Source organism: Eleginops maclovinus, chromosome 11, assembly GCF_036324505.1.
Source record: "Eleginops maclovinus isolate JMC-PN-2008 ecotype Puerto Natales chromosome 11, JC_Emac_rtc_rv5, whole genome shotgun sequence".
In the NCBI taxonomy this organism is placed as follows: Eukaryota; Metazoa; Chordata; class Actinopteri; order Perciformes; family Eleginopidae; genus Eleginops; species Eleginops maclovinus.
In genome coordinates, this window is record NC_086359.1 from 13,198,329 (window position 1) to 13,220,429 (window position 22,101).

Sequence of the window (22,101 nt, forward strand, 5' to 3'; positions counted from 1 at the left end):
AGCTGTAATTACTTGATAGTTTGTGACATTTTGCACTAAAAAGCAAACAATGAGCTTAAAAAACATATATTGATGAACTACCACAAACAATAATTGAAATAGGTAAAATGCTACGTAGACATTTAATAAAATATTTGAATAATCCTAATATCATATTACAACATAGACAGGGGCATTTTTTCTGACTCAACTACTTTTTATATTTAAATAATTAAATAATTTAAGTCATATTATATACAGCGTGACATCGCTTCTTGATAACAAATTTAAAAAATACCTCTTTCACCACTGAATATTTATTAAAGTACCTGCAGCTGGATGTTTTTGATTCAGTTTTATTTATATATTAATACTTATTTAAACATTTGAAATTAGGAGAACAACTATGATCCTAAAGCAACATTTGTACAGATTTTTTTCTTGTCACCACCAGGTTTGAAATCAAATCCTCTCTATATGACAATTGTACTATTTGAGGAACTAAAACACATTTTTACATTCAAATTTGGGAAGATGATTTTCTCCTCGAACGCCTAGCATGCTCATTACTGTCTATGTTGCCCTTTTTAAAAAAAAGAGTTTTCCCAAAGGATGTTTACATAATATTGGAGTCTTTGAAATTGAATTCTGGTCACATCAGTGCACATTAACCAGGATTTTAATTAATCGTATAACAGACTTCAAGTATACAGATCGATGCAGGATTAAATGGTGGTGAATTTTTTTTTCTTCTCATGAGCACTGGATTTAAAGTGACCCTTATCTCATTAACAAACTGTTATTGATTAGTAACTACCAGACAGCTCTGGTAAGAAAAATGTAACAATACTGGTTTCAAATGTCACTGTTTTCTCGGGGTGTTATCATGAAGTTAGTTAATAACTTTGGTAATTATGCATTGTGAGTTTTCTCCTATCCCAACTGTCCTTTTGTAGCGTCTGTTCTCACACTGTTCCGGTTTTTTTCCCGTTTTGGAACAAAAGCTCCTCGTTTGCATGGGCAGAAAAGTGGCATCTCAGGCAAGAATCTGCAAAATGTAGGACATTCTGTGAAAAACATCAGAAGGCACGGCATGCTCATCAATAACAGATGCACTGCATGTTTTTGACTGGTCCTTACATCCTTCAGATTTTGTAACAGTCTCAAAAACAGCGAAAAGTGTTAGCTGTTGCAAGTACTTGATTTGAGGAGGGGAAAGAAGATAAAACACAAAGTTCAAAGATGTAGACTTGAAGTTCTGATGTCTTATCAAACTCATAACTTGCCTTCCCTTATGTTCCTCCCAATGCCAATGCATTTTTAATGCTGAGACAGTAGCATAGCTGGTCTTCAGAGTTTTTAATTGAGAAATATTTATACACTCCCATGCTGTGACTTAATACTTGACTTAATCTGAGTCGGTTGCCTTGAATGAAAATGATGATCCACAGCTGGGAAACAGAATTAAATACAAACAGAAAATGGGCCCAGTATTTGCATAAAACTGCATATTTATACAATATCTTCGATGCATATTAATAAAAAGATTAAACTGAGCGGTTTTAATGTATGCAAATCTAAATTATAAATGAGTTGTTTAAACTCCTTGTTTATTCGCCTTGATTAAATATAGACAGCTGTTTTTCCAGAGAGACATCACCTCTCCTGTGCGGGCCACGCTGCCTCGTGAGCTCGCCGCGCTCTGATCTCAACACAGTTTCCCATGGATATCTGTGCTGATAGTTTCGCATCATCATCACATGGTTCACAGGTTCACCTAAGGCTATAGGCTAAAGTCAGCCTGTCTATCTGTATTTCTCTTATACAGATACACACATTCAGAAATGATGCATGTCTGTACACATGCTGTCTTTCTTGACATGCTTATGTAATTGTTTTTGTGTTTGTTGTGTGTTTATGGGTTTGTATTAGTGTGCTTTTAATAAGGCAAATGTGCTTTAATATGACCTGTAATTGTATTTCAATTATGTTCATGTGTTTTAACCTCTCCTAATAAAGCACTCAAATGTACAGTGTCCCTTTTAATATAAATGAATTCAAAAAACAAAAACAAATACTTTGATACTATCCGACCTACAAACACTTTTCACTGTCTTTGTATATACTATATAACTCTTTCTTTCTCTTTTTTGCTTTGAGCATTTTGATTGTTCCTGTCGGATCAGTCATATTTTGAATTCACACTACCCCGTCTTATCAGTCCAGAGGTTTTGTAATTCACACGTACCCCGAGCATCCTATCCTTTCTCATCATGTTTGATCTCCAACTCTAATGACTGTTGTGACATCACACATGGCAACAAAAGGCCAAATAAGGAAACATGATTCAGATAGAAAAGATGAGCAACCCACACAGAAAACAAGAGGATGTTGCTGTTGTGACCCCAGAAAGCGAGCTCTTCACATACACACGCAGATACGAGGGCTATCTCTGAACCAGATAAAGACTGTGGTTGTTATGATAAAGGCAGTGCGTTTGATGCAAAGAACTTATTATTTGTATTAATCTAAAGCATCTAGCAGAACGAAACATACATGACTGTGCAGTAATGCTAACAATTTAAATACTGTATGTCAGAAAGCTAATTACTGTGGATTTAACTTAACTGTCAATGCAGTACTGAGACAACAAAATACAGTTTAGCATCAAAACCAAAGTGCTAAAGTCCATTAAGTGTGCATATGGTTCAGGATGGAAAGTATAAATATACAATATATGATGGGGAATTCTTTGTATTTAGATATGTTCTAGCTTAAACATGCTGTCTAAAGTTTTTATTGACATCATAATTAATGTTTATAGACTAGTTTTGAGATAAAGCTAAGCTCTTACAAGACAGGATAGGACAACAGAATACATATTTCTGCTACTTAAAATAGTGTTTTCTTAAGACTAGCTTTAATGTCCTTAATAACCCGAAAACAGTGAGATCCTCACAATGGGGATAGGAAATAAGGGAAAACATCATACATGGACCAATCTTCTTTATATGAAGTATAATAGGGTAAATAAATGACTGTCACTCAATGCAAAACACCAAATATCCACTTCACTGTCAGCATGTCATCGACTCATTTTTTATATGCAAAGATCATTACAATGGGTCCTTTTCCATTGCTTAATCATTGGTGGGGGAAACGTTCCTTCTTTAACACGCTTTATTTTTTTACATAGATGAATCACAGTTGGTTCAAAAAAAGATTATATACTGTGCTTTCTAAAGAAACATCAGGCGCATTAAAGCGGCAGAGTAATTAAATCATGTCCTTTCATTGGGGTTAAACCACATCCAAGCAAACTGCTCTTAACTGGAACCACTTGTGTGCTTTTTATTGGTAGTTTTCCTACAATCAAAACCATGTTCTTCTAGGCAGCATCAAGCCAGCAGTGTGGAACCTGAACAAATCTTTTAACAGTTTTATTTCGTGACTAACTTTTTGCAGAGAAACAGTGCACTTATTTACTCTAATGTCAAATATTCAAAGTGGTTTTATTGAGATTATGTCAGATTTATGTTTAGTTGGACCACCTCCAATGTAACAGAAAGAACATTTAAAGGTTATGGATAGATGATTCTGTTTTAAAGAAAATTGAATTAATCTTGTCTTAAAGCTTTCATCAGATGTTTTGCCCTACTTATCCTCTTATTTGTTGTCTGAGATATGTCTTTTGGGACAGCCTGTAGTTAAAATGTTGAACCACTACAATTGTGCAAAATACATTGTTTTTCTTTTAAACAAATGGGTTGACTTATGTAGTGCACAGAGAGGATGCCACGTAGCTAGTGTGAAGTTGGGTTTAACGAAATCAGAATTTTAATCAATATTTGATAAGTAGCATTACAAAGCTCTAAATGTGAGTAACAGCAGGAACTACCACTGAGAATAGAGATCACATTGACACCAAAAAGATTGTAGTTTGAATGATGTAAAAATGTGAAAAATGTTGTTTCTTTCCTGAAATGTTTCCCAAAAGAAGTCCTTGAACCTTCTCCTGTAAAACCATGTACTGGCCAAATACACAAAACAAGTTTCTCCCCTCATGTAGCTGCCTGAGCACTCAAACCCGAGGCGCAGCAAAATAAACCCTAATAAAACCCCTAATATGTTGTGCCAGATAATGAGGCTTATTCAAGTTCTAGTTTGCTGAGTGTGTGCTGATTTGAATGTGTCTGTCTCTTTTGATCCAACAGAGTGCAGTCCCTTTACCTCTTCGTTAGCTCCTTATCAAACATTTATAAGCTGATATCACAGATCTGTGCAGGGCTTCGGGGGTGAAATCAACAAACATAAACAGTGAAGGAAAAGAGGTTTGAAAATACATCACTGGTCTTCAGGAGAGGATCACGGGATGAGATGCAAAAACGCTCTTTTTGTGACTTTGTGTTCAGATTGCAAGATGGAAATGTTATCAATGTACAATTTGATCCTATCTTGAGCAATTAAAACAAAATCTAAAGTTAGTTTAGCATTTACATGAGATCAAATTACAAAATAAAAATCTATGGATCCCTTTGCTATACATTTACTTTGAAGAAATTACAATATAGGCATTTCATGCTCATTTAAATGAATGACAGTTAAAGCAAAAATTGAAAGAAAGCTGCTCCAAGGATAACGTTGTGCCATCCTTTATTCATTCCGTGCAAGCAGTCACTTTGTAATATAGATACCCCCTTTCTTTGTTTTTAACCGTCTGTTCTCTGTTCGGAACTAAATCTTTGAAATGCCTGCACGCAGCCTGCGCTCTTGTCCCAGTGTACTCAGAGGAAGGAACAAGCGAGCTGTGGTTGGAACAGCTCCATCTTCACTCCAGTTCATGAACTTTTTAAAGACGTGCATTAACAAATCATGCACCGGCTTATGAAAAACAGGGCTGATAGTGACTGGAAAGAGCAGCAAAAAGAGCTTCTGCGTCACGCCATGTCACCACCAACACAAACACACCGCAAGGTTTTTCTCAGTGTGTCGCCTAGCTGATGGAGGTGAGGTGAGGTGATTTGCAGGTTTATGCATTGGGTGTGAAGACTGAGATAGGAAGATGATGTTTAACATGAATCACATGACAGGTTGTGTTTAATTTCTTCAAGTAAAGTAACAAATAAACTGTGTGGGACTTACACTGAGGGACCTTGTTATTGCAGATTCTGTCAGGATTCAACATATGGTTCGGGAACAGATACATTAGATGCTAATCATTAATCCTTTCCAAATGTCTTATTGATGTTTGCTGTTTTTATACATCTTTTTGTGCTGTCATGCTTGACTTTGCCTGTATTAAGTGTCACGGGGCAACAATGCGTTAGACACAAGATACACATCAAATAAGTGGCATGAATAAATTAGGGGAAAATTACAAAAGTCATGTTGATAACGTCACATTATAACATTAGAATGATAATGTGTAACACGAACAATTTAATAAACCTTTTCCTGAATTTGGCTGAAAAAAGTTAGTTTACTTCTATCAGCTTTTTTTGATTACATTAGATAAGAATGAGATGATGAGGAGGATCAGACCTTGGCCTTTTGGTCTGCAGGTTAACGTGCCCTAAGTACACACACTCTCTCTCACACACACACACACACACACACACACACACACACACACACACACACACACACACACACACACACACACACACACACACACACACACACACACACACACACACACTCTCACACACACACACACACACACACACACACACACACACACACACACACACACACACACACACACACACACACACACACACACACACACACACAGCACGGGGAGAGACGTGCTGTAATCTGGGAGGCAGGGAACAAAGGGCCTCGTTAATGCAGAGACTCGCAGGGGCCTTTGATGTGGAGCCAAGCCATTCACTCCTCACTTCTCTCTCTCTCTCTCTCTCTCTCTCTCTCTCTCTCTCTCTCTCTCACAGACACACACACACACACAGACACACACACACACACACACACACACACACACACACACACACACACACACACACACACACACACACACAAACACACACACACAGGAAGACAGAAACACGCATATAAGTACACGAGGACTTGCTCATGCAGCCTTTTACCACAAAACGCCTCAAACACACACTTTTTGGGAGAAAAATGCTAAAAAGAGTGTAGTCTCCCTGAGTTGAGGCAACGTGCCTGCTATTTAAAGCTTGATACATTAGATTTGAATCAGGCGACACCACACACGCTCATACACTGATGAACCACAAAGCTGCAGCTTAGCTCAATGGAAACAAACTTTTTTTCCCTCCATTGTACATTCTAACTCGAATAGTAATATCACGTCTTAACATTCATACAAGTTATGTTCAGCTTGTAAAATAAAAAAAAAGAAGACATAGGTTGCTGGAAACTGAATGTTGGTTCCTAGTAAGAAGAAGTAGTTGTGGTAATAGCAGTTATGAATAAAATCAGAGTGTTTATGAGGTGTAGTATATGACATATTTGCTCATATATCAGACTTTGTGAGGTGTGGTTCGATTACCTATTTTTCAGCCTTATTTTCCATGCTTTGTACAGTATTTTGGTGTAGCAGCTGTGTACTGGCCTTAATGTAATTATGCAAATTATTAGTACGAGTGTCATCCTTATTGTTATTGTTGTTATTATTATAGTTTCTGAGTGGCTAATCCCTCTTGTGATGCAGGGATGTGCAGCTGTCTGGTTAGTGCGGCCGTGCTGTTGTTCTCCTCTGCAGAGCCAACCTGATATTAGTGGTGAGTGTGTTCACCACAGCAGAGAGGCCTGGCTCTGTCTGTGATCAGGGTTCTGCACAGAGCTTTGCCAACCAGAACACAACACACTGCATGAAACAGGACGCTAATAATCAAAGTCTGAATCTGGTTAGACTTTGTCTTTTCTGCTTTGGTCTCATATTTACAGATTGATTTCAAAGATATACTCAGTTTTTGTAATCATATATTTTAGATCTTGAATTGCTTCTGCAAAATTTGCTTTGGTGGTTTGGGTCTAACAAATTCACTGAAGAAGAAGCAAAACACACAATAATTTGCTTTCAACGGTAAAACATTTTTGAATTGTAGAACATTTGAATTGATGTGACCAACTTAACAATATGATTGCTATTTTCTGACACACCCGTCCTCCTTAAGCTGTGATATAAATCAACTGTAGGGCTCTGTCGTCTTTAGTTAAATAGAATAAATGACTACTTTGCAGAGTAAAACATGTATTTGAAAGCAATAATAACTATGCTTTTTAGCAGTAATAGCCTTCAAAAACGTTCACTCTTATAGTTTGTTCTTTTTTATTGTAGTGTATCCACCTTGCAGAAGCAGAAATGTTGCAACAGATATATAACACTTTTAGAATAAACTCACTAGCAGGCCTCACACTCCCCGTTCCTAGCTTCCCATGAAAACCATGTTGTTTAAAATTGTCACCGAACCAAATCTCAACATTTATCCTAGCCGCGTCTACCTTTACATGATGGTCGACATGGCTGCCAAGAGGTTGGGAAAAAAAAGGAGAAGAAATCACTTTGTAACTGGCACAAAGAGAAACTTGCGGTGATGCTAATGAGTTAGCCATATAGAGTCCACAGATGGTCCATTATGTGTGGAGTTCGACATAAATGGTAGAGCAGGGCAGAGAGAGTGGGTGGCCACGTCCATACTGAAGCAATGGGCAGCTCAAGGACACACACAGAGACACACACCTTGGTTCCTTGAGCTTTTCCTCATTAATTAAACTGAAGATCATTTTGATTTATGGTGGTCTGTTTTTCCTAAAGGTGAGAGCTCAATTTGGATTGAAACTGTTCTTAATGTTTGCTGACAGCCATCTCTAATGGTTGCACTCATTTCACGAAAAGAACAGAGACCTACATGTATGCAAACACACACACATGCAAAGACACCCACCACACACTGACAGCTGCGACACGCCAGACAATTCACCTACAATGACAAGGAACAAAACTAAAACTAAAAACACAATTACAGGCTCGACAAATCCACCATTGTATTCGCTCTCCTCTGGGTTTCTCAAAAAGAGGAGCGTCACAAATCCAGAGAGAGATCAGAGCGCTCTCGAACTAAGCCTCCATTTACTCTGATGGCAGGCCTATTAAATGCGTGCGTCCACAGTGGTCTCTTTCTAGTGGTGAGTGGGCGGCTCAGAGTCCTGCAGTTGACAGTTAGCAGCAGATTCTGGGATCAGTTTTTCCGCAGTAAAGGGACTGATGTGGCACAGAGGAGGATGTGGAATCGTATGATGGATCATTGTTTAGGTTTGGGGAGTGGGTGTGTGAGCCTATGTGTGTTTGAGTGTGTGTGTGTGCGCGTATGTCTTTCCATGCTAGTTCATGCACTTGAAGATCAAGGATTCAGGATCGGCCCCACAGTATGTGCATACATGTGTGCAGTCACACATCTGCATGGAGGCAGCAAACACATGTGCTAGTCTGCACATTACATGTATATGCATGCATGTGCACACACTTCCTTAAATATAACTAAGGATAGGAAGTCATTAGTGGCAAAAGTTGAAAAAAAGTGTAATTTCCTCATCTTCAATCAGGACTAGTTTTCCCACGCAAAGCATTAATTCAAGAAGGACTGGCAGTCTTACACAATAAAAAAACATTTAGCTCCATATTCGAAAGATTTGAGATGAACTTGAAGAACTAATGTTACATTGTGGAATCAAAAAAATGATTGAATAAATAATGTATCTACTGCTTCAGATTGATGTAAAAATGATGTCATCAAACCAATTAAAGCCCCACTGTGATCTGATTTCCGGAACACCAATTTATTATAAGCAAAATAAACACAAAATATATATAGCTGATTTACTGTTTTGTGTAAGTCTGCAGTCAAATCTTCCCCAAAACTCTTGGAATTGTCTATAAAATATATTTTTACTAAGTTTTTTCTCCTTTCAGATGTTTTGTCATGACCTAATTGGGTATTAGGGTGTAATGCACAGCTACTGTTTGTATCAATTTATTTCACAGAAAAAAATCATTGCACAACAGAAAATTTGACACTGAAGAAAATTCAAATGATGTGAAACTTATGAATTTAAGTTACATTTCTTAATTGATCTACAGATGTTTATTATTGATGTTGGGTAATATGTGATTAAAGGACAACAAAATGAATATCACTGTAAAATTTGGTTGCTGTGCATATTTGTTCAGAGATATAACTAGTGTCTTGTTGAATTTGAAATATTTTCTTAGATGTATTGATTATTCACAGTGTTTTTTACATGGCAAATGTATTTCAGACTGCTCATTAAACAGTGCTATTGTCAGAATAAACAAAAGGCTAAAGGGAAAATCAACATGGTTGTCCCTCCTGATAAACTGATATTTAACATTTGACAGTTTTGCAGGTCTGAGTTCACAATTTCTACATATGCTTATATAGTTCAAATTAAAGTTTGAAATTATTTTAGATTTGCTGGAAACACAAATGCAGAATAATACTTGAATTTCTAGCTTTTCCCCTGTTTATGATAAAGAGTTGTGCTATATTATTGCTAGAGCCAAGAAAATGTATGTTACAGATTAAATGCGAGAAGAGTCACAACACTGAAGGTCATAACAGACAGAAAATACTTTAAAAAAAGATGTGTCCCAGCTCTCTGTGATGTTGTTGAATTCCCTTACCATTACAGAGCCCCAACCGCCTCATCTAAAGACAAGGTCAAATGTAGGGAGTATCGTGCAGGACAAAGAAAACATCCTGGCCTTTTTTTTCCTCCTCAGCAAAACTGGCAGCAGAAATGGAAAGACTACAGAAAGGAGTTTCACTAACTGTGTTGCCTTAAGAAAAGCACAGAAAGACTGCTGAGGGAGACAAACTTTTCAGTCCCTGATTCAAGGCTCATTGTTTTTTTTTTTTTGGTGTGTTGTTAACCATTTTGCATCCCTGAGCAACATTTATTTAATTTAAGTATAATCAGAGCAAAATAGGAGTATATCTTTACATAAAAGCAAGCAGCTATCTTTCCCAACTGTCACATGTCTCGTAGCAGAATTGCTTTCAGGTCTATCAAAGATGTTGTGGCTGAAAACATGTTTGTCTCAGCATCTTCTTTGATGGATTTCTCCCTGAACATTCGTTGGACATCAAAGGATTATTTGTGTTCCTGTTCTGATTTGTTCTACTATTGATGTTTCAGATTGTTGACAAATGTTTTGCTATCAAACTATGTTAAAATATATATAGTAAAGTGATTCTCAGAGAGCGCCAAGGATGTTTCATAAATGTAAAATAATGTAGGTTACCGTCGGGTGATTATCTGCTTCAAATGAATGAATTCTTCCAAGGTTCATGATACACCCTCGAATAAGTTTCATAAAGTCAGGCCAGTAGTTTCTTACATAACACAATTTAAAAAACAGACAAGAAGACAATTACTAAAAGACCAAACAATGTACATATATTCATTGCTGGATGTCAAAAGTTGATCTTATGTTCTCTTAATTTGGCCAAATATAAATACATGACATTTTTCACAGCATTGTTTTACGATTTATCCTTTAGTTATCTTTGTGGTGGGTCAAGGGTAGCAAAGGAGCAGAAGCAGAATTCTAAGTCAGAAAAGTTAAATTAACTTTTAAAAAGACAATCAGAGGTGAAGAGATGAATACTTATTATCATATTTTTCTGTATAGTGACATATTTAGTGAAGAAAAACCACCGTATTTGAATGACATGCACTTCCAAAGATGTTTTTGTTTCTTGGCATTAACACATTACTGTCTGCAGCAAAGAGCTTTTCAGCGTTCTGCTTCTCTAGAGACCAGCTTCTGTTGGTCATTAGTTCAGTCTACCGTGGTCAGCTGCTGCTGGCAAGGGGAGCGAGACTGACCTCTTGAGGTAGAAAATGGAAATGTATCTGAATGAAGGACTTCAGAAGAAGGTGCAAGCTCCCCCGCATCGATACAGCGGGAAGATGAGGGGAGGCGTAGGTTGATTGTGTGTAGAAAAAGCAGCAGTAGGCTAGCTCTGATCTAAACTCTGTTGAATGTTAAAGTTAGCTTTTTAAGGGCACCTCACCGAAATTATACATATATTATATTCAGCTGGCAAAACTTGTTTTACTTACTTTTTAGATGTATCATGATTTCTGAAAAGTAAAAATAAATGTACTGTCTGAGTTCCACTTCATAAATTGTTGTTAAAACCATGGCTTGCCTCTCTTAGAACCTATCATTATTCTAACTTGTGCAAAACCAAAAAGCACATTTGACATTGTACCAGACTTTTGAAAAATTATTTGATCCCATCTGGGTTTGATCGCCAAATCTTCACAATACTTAGCAGATTCTTCTTCTACTACCCATGAGGGGACTCCTAGTGTATGAAACAGAAAAACCTTAGGGTTTATGGGACATTTTATGACGACTGGAACGCTAATGTATTACATACTCACATAATTTTACTGTGACTTCTGTCTCATTAAAAATATGGACGCCAGAAGAGCTACAGCTCTGGGCTGTTTGGAGAGGCTGCTGAGTTGGTTTGAGAAAACCTGGTTTATACTTAAAAGGAAGTTTTATACAAACTATTATTGAATAAGTAAGTTTTATGATCCAAGTCAAGGATCTTTATAAACCACTTAAAACACACAGCATGATTTCAGATGTTTGTTATATGTTGATGACAAAAGTCAACAGGGGTTTTTTCTCTGTTAAAATAGAATATCTAGAGATTTAAGGCCTTCGTATGACTCATTGTGCACACATGAATGGAAATCTTGTGAGTATATGATTAAACATAAGCTGCAATTTGTCTTTACTTAAACTTTTTTAAGGAATTTTAATTATGACTCACAATTTTCCGATCATAATTTGGGGAACAACATAATGATATTGGTTTTCTATTTGAGGCATCTTTTGTGTCATGTCAAACAACTTAATTTTTTATAGGCATTTTCTTATTTTATTATGAAACATTAGTTAAAAATATTTAACACCTGTAGTATGCATATGAGTTGTAAAGGAGGACAAACAATACTCCAAGGAAATACCAAGTTATTGTCACAAACTGAACTTCAGAGCTGGAAGAATCGTTGTGAATGTATAAGTGGCTGTTATTTTGGCAAAAAGCGGGATATTCTTCATTACTCTGCTGAAATTGATCCTTTTACTGCAAACTGTTTGCTGATGTGCTCGTGAGAACTGTCAGAGGGCGATTTACACGTCAAGCTAAAGTAAAATATAATCCAGCAATATGAAATCTGTGAGCCACTGTGTCGGGGTTGGTTGGGCTAGATGTATGAGAAACAGAGGCCTTGTAATCAGTTCACTGTGACTCGCTTCTTGTGTGCGACACTGGGAATGGGGGGTTAATTACATTAATCCAAAACAAATAAACGTTTGGCAGCCCTTGAAAGGCTGTGGGAAATGGTTGAAGATTGAACCGACTTTTGAGTCCCCAAACCTCAAGCTTTGATGGTTTTTACTCGACTCAGAGACGGAGAACACAGATTGGATATCCAAAGGGAACTGAGTTACTCCTCTTGGCTCTCTGTCCTCCTCTGCGTCTGTCCTCCTTTAAGTTTTGTCCTTTCCTATCTTCCTCACCCTCTTGCTTTTCCCCTCTTTGCTATTCTACTACTTCCTTAAGGCTTTTTTTCCCATCTCTTTCCCTCAGGTCAAACTCCATTTTTCTTTATCTTAGTTTACGTTCATATTTGCAACACAATTGGGAAAGCAAGTGAATGAAAACAGCATCGGCTGAATTAAGATGAATTTTCTTTGGGTTGCTTTAGCATAAGCCCACGTCACTTTTGCACATTGTTTTCCCTTTTTAGTCTGTGTTTTCATGTCCATTACAGTAGGGTCTTTGCTGAGCATTGGTCTAAGACAGCAATTATTAAATGTTAGCATGGTAACATGCCCAATTGGTAAACACTGTTAGCATTATAGGTGCTAAACATGTAGGATGAATGAAGACTCTTGTCTTGTTCAGCCTCTGAGAAATTTTCATTGCCAAAAATAGCACAATATTATTTATGCAGCTCTGGTTGTCAGGTCTTAGTTCTTTTAGTGTTTTTTCGCTGCTCCATGCTTTCTCACTATGACAGTAAACAAGCACAATGACTTCCCCAATGCTTGTTTGCAGACAACAAACCCTGTAATGAAGAAGACTGAGAGCCAATCCCAAACCCTGCAGATTCTGTAACCTATGGTTTTGACATACTTTCACTCCAACATACAATAAGTGTGTGGGAAATGGATGTGAATGGGACTCTTCTCACAGTATATCATCGAAGTCTTGTGGACCAATCTTGGGAACAAACATTATTCTCCCAGGCCCTGTTGTTATGGAGTGTACTTGTACATGTTCGGGGTCATGATGGTGATTTATAGTGATGGCACACTGGAAGCGCTGCACAGCCTAATTTGTTCTGGTTTTCCTGATTGGGAAGATTATAGGGCCGTCGTTGCAATGGCGACAAATGTGTCACCGCACATATCTCCCCATCCACTCTGTCTGCTCATCGTTACAAACACACAGGAAACAATTGGAAACATTTCTTAAAACATGACTTCTGGTGGGATTGGACTCTAATTTGAATGTCGTAGTGATGTATAGCTGTTGAGGGTTTTTAACATTTTTGCGTTAAGCCTTTATTTGGGGTTCTGTCGTGTACTGCCTGTTTTGTGAATGACAAAATGTATTTGTCTGGGAAGAGTAACTGAGGTTTGAGGTCCCATTATCTGAAATAAAGTCAGCGGGGTGAAAGAAAAGCAGAGATGGTCTTTTCTCATTGAGCTGAAAGATAATAATGTAGTTCCTCACAGCTAATGAGCCCGACTGAATGGAGATTTGACTTTGACAGTATGAATTACATCGGCCTCAACATGTAATTACAGTTCTGTTGTGATATATGAGACCATTTTAGTAAAAGATGTAAAATTGGTTTGTTTTGCCCTGGGAATTCAGCAGGAGTCATATATTCTTCGATAACTCTTTATTAAATAAACTAATTATTTAGTTTCACTGTCTTTTTTTGTTTTCATTTTTATTTTATTTTGGATTGTTTTAAAATGTGTTCTATAGGAACGAACACACATCTTTAACTTCCAGGTACTACAAATAAGTAGAGTAGAGCAAAAACAAGTGACGTATAAACATTATTGTATATGTTTTGCTCTTGACCATGCAGACATTTTAATCTAATTGTAATTCAAAAAGGTACAATTTGCAAAGAAAATTAACAGTGGCATACAATGAGTGGAAAGAGCTAGCTAAAATAAGTGGGGACATCAGATCATTTTAAAAAGGAGCAACCCAAAATGTGTAAAATCTGGAAATTTCCCCATGCCAGGTTTTAATGCCACCCGTTTTTAATGATTTTCATTGGTTTGGACAATACATCATATTTAATTGGATTTGCCAGAAGTATCAATATTTTCTAAATATAATCTTAAATCCCCAGCTCTTTGGTGATCCAGTTCAAATAGTTTATTGATTCAGTTCAAATAGTAGATAGTCTATATCACATAATAAATCATCAAATGATGAATTCAAACATTTGCCATTTAAACTGAATGTTGAATGAAATGAAAGGAAAAACATGCTAAAGGATATTTTTTTCACTTTGGACATGTGAATGGTTTATGAATGAATATTCTCATTTTGTAGAGTGACCAACCAAAATGTATCTTAAAATACAAGTTTGTATATTGTTTTATGGAGAGCTTTTTTCTATTGAAGACGGAGACAAGAGAGAGAGACAGAGCTGTGTGTCTTTCATTTTTATGTGACTGTTTGTAAGCATGTGTGTATATGCTTGTGTGTGTCTGTACATTTTATCTTGAGGTGGGCATGGCATTTAGATTTAACCGTCAGCATCTCAATAAACAGCTTTGTTTTACGCCCAAACAGCAGTTCTGTCTGATTGTTTCACATCTTCCAGTTGAAAGCGCTCTTCATATCTACAGTCAATTTTTGAGGCCGGCGGTTTTCTTAAGGACACAGAGTTGCACAACCAGTGAAACATCTAAGCTTCGATCAGACAACACTCCATGGAAAATGTCTTCTTACCACCTCAGTATCACAAACTGTAACCTCCTGTGTTCTCTGAATGTAAATTATTTTAGGCAGAAGCTGAATATTGAGTTTTATGAACTTAACATAAAATAAAAAAATAAAGGGAATAAAAGCTTGGATTTGCTTTTATAAAAGTAGCTTAAACTGAATAAATCGGGACATTTAAGCTAAAATTTTACAATATATCTTGAAATAAAGACTTAAAATGGCTCACATTAATATATTTAAAATATCAAGGGGGGAATAAAAGTTGAGAACACACGTCCTTAAAATCTAAAATGCATGAGAGACCAATTAAACATCTGTGCCTACATTTGCACATTTATCTAGAGTTTTCCAATATTTTCCAGAAGAAAAATAATTACAGTTGGTTATAAAAGCATTGATCTGCTTTTCAGTGTCTGGCTGTGCGCAGGAGAAGATAAAAGGCAGTTTTGGGGAATTTTCTGATGTGAAATTCAAGTCAGGATCAGAAGCACCAAAGTTACTCGCTTGGGGCTCGGCGTTCAGTGCCAGGGATTTTCAGTTTAGCTTCTCTCTCTGGGCTTTTGCAGCAGTAACCAACCCAATATCTTAAATATTTGAGCAAGTGTTGCACAGTGTCAATTAAACAAAGCACACGGGCGAGAACCAATCCTACTTATACTAAACCGCTAAGGGATTTAATACAGACATTTTTCATATCAGTGAATGAGAATATGGAAGGTGAAGTTATTTAATGGCCATTTACAAGCATTGAAACAGAGTTTAGTATCAAAAGATGGAGCAACAAAATAACTTTTTGATTTAGCCGGGATTAAGTGTAGGGATCAATAGGTAATAAACTTGAGGATAAGAAGCTTTTTTGCAGCTGGAGGTAATATTTTAGTTGTTAATAAATGTCGCCAGTTTGACTCTAGGAATTTTCAAGATTTTGAATGGCATAAATTACGGAGTAACCCGAGTTTTCCATAAGAAGTCATTTAAAATAAAATGTCCCATATTCATCTGATGTGAGTTATCCTACTCCATAAACTTCCTTTTATTTTGGCTTGTAGATAGCTTGAATTGGGGTTTACGTTGATGTACACTGATTTTTTTGGTTTAATTTCATAGACAAGCTGTAATTTTATGCATTAGGTAAATTACTTTGTTATGTAGGAAGAGTTTTACACTGTCCCATGATGTTTTTCAACTAAGAGTCTAAATGAAACATTTTTGTACTTTTTCCACTTCTGCTCTTTACAGAATCATAAGAAACAGAGGTTTTCATATCTGATCCATCTCGTTTGGTGAGATCATCTCATAACCAGGTGCAGGAAAAACCTACAAAACTCCAAACAAAATGAACCACAGCCCTACCTGCCAGGTAGCAACGTGGTAGTCATGAAATTAAATTTGCTCGGCTGCTCCCCGCCTGTGTCTCGGGGCTGTTTCATACAGTAGAAGGCACAGGCACACAGAGATACCACACCATCCTTTACCTCCTTTGATGTTCGAGAGGCACCTGAGGGGGGGGAATATGGAGAATTTGTTGATTACAGGGTCCTGTATTCAGTACACATTGATGCTGGGTGCAGCGATGTGGTGTACAGCAGGAGGCTCGGCGTGGCAGTTTGATAGTTTGTGGTATCTCCCCTCTCTCTGTTAAACCTGTGGTTTCATATTGGGATTATTGACGGCAGATGTGAATCAGAATATACGTTTTTTTCTGATCAATGTGGCCAAACATATTGGCTTTACTTGAATGACTTTGTAGAACAGTGTGTGTGGTGAATGCTTTTATCCAAAGTGCCTTAAACAACCACGGGTGTTTCCCAGCCTGGGCTCTGTCATTACTTACAGGAGGTTCGTCTTTAAAAGGGTGCCATCTATGTAGGTGACTACAAAGAAATAACTACCAGTGTTCATTTAACTCTCACAGTGTCACAATTAGCACGTTGCCTGTGTTTATATGTGAAGTCTACGTTTAGTTTAGAACATAGCCATAAACTGTTAAGGCAACAATTCAGAGGAGGAAGATACAGAAATGCTATATAGGCAAACTTATAACCTCTTTACATTTATTATATTATTAAGTTGTGTTCTTACAAATTTCCCTCAATGTGTAATTTCATTCTTAACTTAAATTGATTAAGGACTGAGGAATATCATTCCTCCAAATATAGGAGCAATTTTATATCTTGTATTGTTATTATTCAATAAATAAATGGAGAGTTTATGAAAAGAATCACATGGTAAAGCTTTGTTTTTGTTTGGTAAATTAAATAATTAAACATTTTCTATTTGCAAATTGAACTTAAGAACAATAAATGAAATTACAAAGAAACAATTTCCATACTATCTCCTGACTATGACACGCATGCATACACATAGAGAGTATCAGAACGAGTCAGTATTTGATTGGATTAGATTTGAACTCCTTTTCTGATGAATTTGAGTAACAATGTGCATGTTATTATCAATTTAGACAGCATCATTTTGTATCACGATATCTTGAAACATGGTTTTATAAGGATATAATTCCATTGAAAGACGACCACCTTGATACATCAGCTTTAAATTTAGAGGAAAATATAACTTATTTCCCTGAATTAAAAGCTGCATGGAATTCCATCCTATTGGGTAATGCTGCTTTCACACAGCAACCTTGTAGCATTTAAAAGTCATCAATGCTCTTAGCTGTATTGGGCAACGCTGCAGCATCACCTCTGTTTCCACACAACAAGGCGGCAGGTGTCTGCATGATTATCAGCACATCTCGCAGATACTGAGAAAATGACTGTTAACCAGCGTACGCTACATTTCCTTGGACGCCATGAATGAGAGATAAAGATCGCTGCATCTGCTACATACTAACGCTACACCTCTCTCTCTCACACACACACACACACACACACACACACACACACACACACACACACACACACACACACACACACACACACACACACACACACACACACACACACACACACACACACACACACACACACAGTGAGTGTGTGTGTCATGAGACACTGCTCCGACCACAGTTGAGCCTTGACATTTTCTCATACCTCCAATCTATTTACCAAAGTTCAGACAGGAAGGATGCATCTCTCACTTTTCCTATCATGTGTACCACGTATAAATAGAGATGCTGATGAAAACAAAACAAGCCAAACAAATACAGTCATTTTAAATTGGTGTAAATTGAAACCCACAGCTACAAACTGCTTGTTTCCAACTTATTTTCCCCTCTGTAGAGAACTTTTGCAATTGAGCAACCACCTGACTTTACTGTTATCTTCATGGCATTTAAGAGCTTCTTCAAAGAGTTCAATACACGACATGAGCTTAAAGCCTTATTTTTGCATGATACAAGATTCAAAGATTAAATGGCTTTATTGTCATGTGCACAATCCAGCACAGATCCTACGTACACTGAAACTGTTTAATTAATTAAATGTATTACATCAACAGATTACACATAACTGTATTAGGTTAGTTGAAAGCAATAATGTTAAGTTGAACTTTCAAAATATTTGATTTAAACTTATTATTATTGCTTTCAACTAACCAAATACAAATACGTGTAATCTGTTGACGTAATACATTTAATTAAAGTCAATGTTTACATTATTTCAGTGTTTAATAATTAAACATAATATGTTTACGATTAAAAAAAGACATAAAATAAGGCAAATATATAGAGAGAAAGTTAAAAATAATCAATAAAATAAAGCAGTACAAATGCAAAGTTGAAGAGAAGCATAAAAAACGGCAGTTATCCAATACACATATTGTTTTTGATTAACTTTCACAAGAGAACAATGGCTCCCTGATATTACTCTCAACAATGTGAAGAGGATGAAATACGGAACAGATATGTATTGTTGTGAAACACATTGACATTGTTTCTGTCTCTAGACATTACATCACTGGGCTGGTCACAGGACAACGTGTGGTTTGTTATTTAGACTGAGCACAGAGGGATCAGCACATTATTATCAGCAACAGGTACGGTCTCATTTATTTCGTAAATAACAATTCAATAAACTGTGAACAAAGGAAATGTGCAGGTTGCATTTGTTTTATTGGAATATGTTCGAAAAGGATGGAACTGTTGGATATTTTGTTTAATGTTTAATGTTGATGCTTGTAATATTTATTGAAGAAAGAAAGTTGATGACAGGAAAAACCTAATGACTTTACATCAATAGTTTTCATTTTATTACTTTTGGACTCAGCTCAATGACTATATGAGTGATTTTATTTTCACCATCCCATTTGATGGCAGAAAGTCCTCCTGGTTTGAAGGAAGTGGAAACGTATAACCATTAAAACTTTTACAATAACCTTTTATGCATTTGATCCCGCGGAGACAAAGGTAAAAAGGTTTCTGGTTTGGGACTGTTTGAACCCAGGAACACGCGTGAAGTGATTTATGCCTTCCTATTAACCAGACGCTGGTTTATGGACTTCCAGTCTGGGCCGGAAAAAGCAGCAGCATGCAGTGAAGTCACCGACTCATGAGAGAGGCTTTGGGATGGATGCAAGAAGTGAAGTGGGAGAGGAGTTTGGACCCTGTGTGAACCACTGAATTAAAAAAGAAAGATGACATACTGCCTTATTTATCCATATGTTGCAAATTATGCCATCTGTTTACAATTTATTTTATTTACTTTGGTGATGCTTGGCCCGGGTTGATTAACATTTGTTGTCTTGTGGAGCTGGATTTGATTGGCACTCAGTGACGGCTGTTTGAAGTGAGCGTAGCGCCGCCTTTGAAGCTTGGGGGATGAAAGCACAGCATCCAGATATGACTGGAGGATAATCTAGAAATGAATTTTGGCTTGCCTCTGAAGGCGACCGACAGGCGACAAACATGTTACTAGTTGTTGATTAAATGTTACTTGAGATGCAGTGATGCAAGGACATAAAACGGAGATGGAAACTTTTAAATACACATCGGGAAATAACTTAAATATGTTTGTTTAATGACAACAAGCTGGGGATGTTAGGGATCAAGTAAAGGCTGAGCCATCTCTTCTCATCGGTCATTATAGAGCTTCTTTTATTAATGAGCCTAATGTTTACAATCCTGAATGTAATTAATGTTATTAATTACAGTTTTTCATCATAGCTGCCTTCAGTAGATCTTGAAAACATCGAATTCTAATAATGCATTATGTTGTGCCATTAACTGCACTCTAACTCAAATGTTTGTAACAAAGCCAGACGGCACTGTTTGAATAAGTAACACTCAAAGTTTGTTAAGCTTTTAAGGAGCTGCAGCTTGGCACAGGTAAAACTATAAAAAAACAGTCAATACTTTAGTGACAGGAAAGATACACTAATCCGTATTTAATATTCAATGAACTTAAAAAAAAATACAAGTTGAATATGAAGTCCTCCTGGCAAGTGAAAAAATGTGTTTGGCTTTGACTTTAATCTTATGAAGTAAAGGCCTATGTTGTGCATGTTAATCCTTTTCCATAAAGAACCAAGTAAATGCAAGCTCTTTGACAAATGTTCTTGAGCACAATATTTAGCTTGCAGTGGAGTCTTGAACTGGATGCACTTGGAAACACTCGAGTGAAGTAAAACTGATGAAATGGTGTACTTCATAAAATAACTTTGTGTTCAGTCAGTGTTGTATGTGGATAGAAAACCCCTTTAAAGAGCATTTTAGTTAGTGATGATGATTTTATGAGGGAAATAATGTGTTATGTTCAACTTCTGTAAGTTCTGTGAATACATTTTAAAAAACGTTTTTTTTAAACACCCTTTTCACAGTGTAGAGAAAGAACATGTATCTCCAAATTACATTTATCAGGTTCATCAAATTATTAGATGTAACATTAAATGTTGAAAATATGGTATTATTTTTTAAGCAGATAACAGATAAAATTCCTATTTGATTACACAAAAACGGACTTTTCTTTAACTCATGAACATTTGGGGTTTTGGACATGGACATGACAAAATTATGCTTTTATTACACTATTTAAAAAGGTTGGCAAGTTAATCCTAACCCACAAATCAATTAAAAGAAACGTTGAATAATAACTTTTAAAATGTTGCTGAAACATTTGATAAAACAAACAGATTTAATCAAAAAGTAATTATTCGTCTGCTGATGAGCAACAGTCCACTCATTTCTCAGAAACAGCAAACTTACTGACATTGGTGAGTTGTTTCACATTATTACCAACAGTGACATCTACTGGCTCAAACCAATGGCAACCTCTCCAGTAACCAACCCAGTCACTCTGTCAGAGTTGTGTTATCCTGTTTAAATACAGAAACTCAGTTGCTGAAGGACCATTTGTTTTCTAATTTAAGAAGGAAGAAAGGATGTTGCAAGTAACAGATAAAACTGACACAGTGGTTGGTTACTCGCTGATGGTAATTTCCTACAGATTAAAGTCCTTAACTTTTTGTATCATGGTTTGACAGTTGCTGATCTTATATCAGACAGGACATGCTTTTTGTTTGGTTTTTTTGTTTAATAATATTTTGACTTTTTGTGATCTTGTCATTTGGATTATACTACATGATATACATTCCTTTGTAGTATGCAAAGTGCAAGAAGATAGGGAGAAGAGAAGAACAAGGTTTCTCAGAGTTGGGTCTTTGCTGCCAGCTGTACCCGTTGCAAAGGAAGTGTCTTAAGGTTTTGGCAAAGTTCCCTTAACTCAACCACACTGCTGTTTCTGTGAAATCCTGCACACAGAATTATACAAAACTGCAAAACAATTCATGAACCCTAGCCAGGAAGTAAAAGCAAGAGAAAGATGCTTAAACCACATATTTGCTTGACACCTGCCTTTAAATTCGTTTTTTTTCTTCTATCTTTGATAAAATAAAAAATGCAATTATGTAAAAAATGTGATCTGGTTTAATATACTTTAGCTATTGATAACTTACTTCAATTATTTTAATAAATCATGCAAGATGTTTTTATTCAGATTACCGATAGTATTATACCAATGATAATTTTCCGAGTCAAGTAAATGTAGTATATAAAAATGTACATTATTTGCCTCTGAAATGAAGCAGAAAA